Below are 4,318 nucleotides of genomic sequence, written 5' to 3'. Positions count from 1 at the left end.
GGTGTCCTATCAGTTTCACCCTCCGCTCATCGGTATAGTCCAGGGACTCAAATAGCATCTCGATATCGTCTAGCCAACTCTCACAATCCACTGCTTGTCTCGGTACCTTTCAGAATCGGTGGATAAAATGATTGAAACCTTTTTAACAATGTCTCCATTGGAGTGGCTGTAACATCCATGGGAGGATTCGAAGTACTACCCTGTTCCGGTACTCTTCTCGGAGGCATATCTGATAATCAAATGGATTAGTAACAAATACCACAATTCTATTTCAGTCCTCCTCCGATCATCTTACTGCTGATCCAGAAGCGGTGCTGATTCATTCTCAATAAAACATATTACCATATCAAATCAGATAAGTAAGTAACATGTATTAAAGCAGTAAGACATGCTAGCATTCAAAAGCAGGAAAGAAAACCTCAATCTATCCCGCTCACTAGCTTCTATCTCAATCTAAAGGATCTATCGCTCTGATACCACCTGTTGTGGGGACCCGGACGCTAATCATACTCTTAATCAATTATTATGACAATTTAATCAATTAAGATAAACAGGGTCTAATTTTTTTTTTAAATGCGGAACGTAATGGAAATCATACTATTATACATATCAATATAACATAAGGTACAAGTCATGTACAACATACATTCAATACAAACTAAGGTTCAACCACTAGCTATCAAGTGTTCAAACCCTATTTACAGCAACATCCAAGTCCGTGGTCTCCACTCTAATCCTGATCTCTCGTCATCTCCTCGACCCTGATCATGTCCCACCTGTTGTCATGCACACATACAAACACGACAACAGCCGGATAATTCTAGTAAGAATATAATCCCAGTATAAATCAACGAACATGTAATCATATAATCAATCAAAATCATGAAGCAGATATCAGATATAAATCAAAATCTGAAACATAATTCATATAAAACTGTCAATCATACTCATGACTCCACGACTCAGACTAGACTCAATCCTAGTCTAGGGATCCCGATTTCCAGACGTTGGCATTCCATATCGATCACCAGTAATAGAAGAAACTCCAATTCTATCCACATCGATATGGTATCGATCACCAGTAATAGAAGAAACTCTAATTCTTGGGCATATCTTCCTAATTTGATTAGGAGTCTCACTCTATATACACCATGAGGGGTGCTAATACAAAACACACAATTTTATACACAAAATTTGCACACAAAGCTTGCAAAATTCTCCTCTCATCTTCCATAAAGTCTCAACGTACAAATCGCTTGCGATTTCTAGTGCAATCCAAGCGAGGATGATAGTTTCTGATCGTAGACCTAATTAGATGATCGAGTTTGAAGAGTCGTTCATAGGGATATACAAGAAGGACTATATCCGTTTAAAATCCGGAATAGCTTGGATTCCAGCGTTACATACACGAAGGTTTAATTCTTAGAACAATCTATGAATGTTTTTTTAACACACAATGCACGAGAACAAAAATTTTAAACTTCTGATACTCCTTGAGTACGAGAACAAGATGTAAAAACAGTGGTATCAGAGCCAGTTATTCTCAATAGTGTGTTTTAATTAAATTGTGTTGAGTTTATGATTTCTAACCGCGTAAGAATTTTAAAGATAAATGCCCCTCAAACTCACGCGGCGGCTGGCGCATCCGGCGTACAGCGCGCCTGATATGTGTCGTTTTTACGTGTTTTATTGTATTAGTTTTAGTTGTGTTTGCATTGTGCATGCATGCATTTCATTTACATTCTGTTCATTTTAGAGTAATCAATTGCATATTATCATATCTCACTATTGGGTGATTAATTTGCAGGAAACACGACCGGAAGAACCAAAATCGGAGCCAAGTGCCAAGTCAAGACAAAAAGGGCAGAGAAGTTGGCGCTCGGGCGGTAAAATTGTACCGCCCGAGCGCGAGAAGAGAAATGCCGAAGCATCTTTACAGAAGGTTTGGCGCTCGGGCGGTGAAATTCTACCGCCCGAGCGCGAGAAGAGAGCCCCAAAGGAAAAATTACAAAAGAGTTGGCGCTCGGGCGGTGAAATTCTACCGCCCGAGCGCGAATGCCGCACTTCCCAAGGAGATTTACAGAAGTTGTGGCTCTCGAGCGGTACTTTTCTACCGTCCGAGCGCTACCTATTTTTGGAAAAATTTCATGCTCGATTTCTTACCTTAGTTTGGGAGGATGGCTGGAATGGAAAGGTCTCTTAGACGTTTGTGGGCGAGATTCAGACATTCTTCTTCAGCCGTCACAAGTTTGGAGAGCACTTTTGCGCTTGGATTGAAGATTTGAAGAGTCTGGGCATCGTTCTTCGCAGATTTCGTCTCGCCTAGTATTTATAATCTATTTTCTTTCATTTTAAACATTGTTGCATTTATTTTTACTATGAATTCTAGTAGCTAACTTTATTATTTGTTGGGATTAAAGGGGATCCTACTCCGAACGTTGATTTGAATTAATTTATATTTCGGTTCTGCGTTACACTTGATTTTACTACTGTTTTGTCGTGTCATTAAAGCGTAGCTAACTTTAACGACGTTTTCATTTCACGAGTGAGTTCGAGAGAATAACGAGTGATAGGATCGAGTAGTATAATCCGCGGATCTACAATTTACATAGATATATGAAATTGGATACGTGCTGATAGTCATAGTCCTTCGGGTCGAAAACTAGGGGATTTCATAGGTCGAAATGCGATTTGCTCTTGATAAATAATTAAAGACATTTAATTACTTCATTGAGTAGAATTAGTTTGGCATAGCTCGAGAGAGTGTGTTCAATAGATTAGGAAATCCTGTCGGAAGCGTAGATCACGATCGAACGAATTAATTAATTAACGAGGGGTAGGTGAACCGAGATTCCCAACAAATCCATTTCTCATTGAATTTTAACTCAACATTTTAGATTAAATTCTCATTCATTACTTGTTGAATCATTTTAATTGCATATTTATTTGAGAATAGTAGGAATAATCACACAACTCAATTTTCGTTGCTAAATGTTAAATAACTGAAAATAAGAATTGTTAAACACAGTCTTCTGTGGAACGATACTCGTACTCTTGTACACTATATTATTACTTGACATCGTGCACTTGCGATTAATTTTGAGCATACAAAATCATATTTTTATTGAGGATATCACAGTGCAAGTTTTGCTCGATCAAGTTTTTGGCGCCGTTGCCGGGGACTGTTAATCTACAATTTTATTTTTAGTTATTTCCTTTAGCATTATTTTATTTCTCTTGAGATGACACTTCATATTTTATTACAGATATCTCTTCCAGTGCATGCCAAAGTCACTTGACGTAGAGCTTGAGTTTGATCCTGAAATTGAAAGAACCTTCCGCAGGAGAAGACAACAACAGAGGCTTAAAGAACTGATGGAGAGACACGAGCCAGAACGTGAGGAGGAACAGCGTGAAAATAGACAAGTCGAGATGCCACGCCGCATACCGATGCTGGAGTATGTCCAACCTTCTTTGGAGGGTGCACGCCCTAGCATTGTGAGACCTATCGTGCGGGCAAATCACTTTGAAATCAAGCCAGCCATAATCCAGATGATTCAGAACACAATCCAATTCGGAGGAACTGCAGTGGATGATCCAAACACGCACATCGCGGATTTTCTTGAAATCTGCGATACTTTTAAATTCACTGGAGTTTCTGATGATGCTGTTAGATTGCGTTTATTTCCTTTCTCCTTACGTGATAAAGCTAAAGCGTGGTTAAATTGTTTGCCTGTAGGTTCGATCGCTACATGGGAGGACATGGCGAAAGCTTTTCTCATCAAATACTTCCCTCCCTCCAAGACCATGAAGCTGCGGGCAGACATTACAACATTCACTCAATTCGATCAGGAATCGTTATATGAGGCATGGGAACGCTTCAAGGACCTACTACGAAGATGCCCACATCATGAGTTGCCACTTGGGTTAGTCATTCAAACATTTTATTACGGTTTGCTTACTCCTAACCGTACTATGATAGATGCTGCTGCTTGTGGGAACCTTTTGAGGAAGACTGCAGAAGAAGGATATGAGTTGTTGGAGGAGATGGCTGCTAGCAGTTATCATCCTCAATCTGACAGGAACAACCAGCGGAGAAGTGCAGGAGTGCACCAGGTAACTGATTTTTCTGCTATTACTGCACAACTTGATGCTTTAAACAGGAAAATAGATGGCTTGAATGTGGGTGGCACGGCGATGCGTCTTCAAGAGATATTCTGTGAAAAGTGTGGAGGGGAACACTATGCGAAGGACTGTCAAGACGACAATCCATTCTATGTGCAAAATGAGGCACCAGTGAACCAAGTGGGAGTCCAAA

The 4,318-nt window shown here is 39.9% G+C and overlaps 1 non-coding gene across 1 annotated transcript; it reads right to left on the bottom strand.

Moving 5' to 3' along the window:
• Nucleotides 1–3,811: 3,811 nt before the first annotated feature.
• Nucleotides 3,812–3,917, bottom strand: LOC140817629 (small nucleolar RNA R71). The gene has a single exon (XR_012114841.1). It is a non-coding gene; the product is annotated as a small nucleolar RNA R71 (small nucleolar RNA).
• Between the last annotated feature and the right edge of the window lie 401 nt (nt 3,918–4,318).

Source organism: Primulina eburnea, chromosome 16, assembly GCF_022965805.1.
Source record: "Primulina eburnea isolate SZY01 chromosome 16, ASM2296580v1, whole genome shotgun sequence".
Taxonomy (NCBI): domain Eukaryota; kingdom Viridiplantae; phylum Streptophyta; class Magnoliopsida; order Lamiales; family Gesneriaceae; genus Primulina; species Primulina eburnea.
This window is presented reverse-complemented; position numbering and strand designations above follow the sequence as displayed.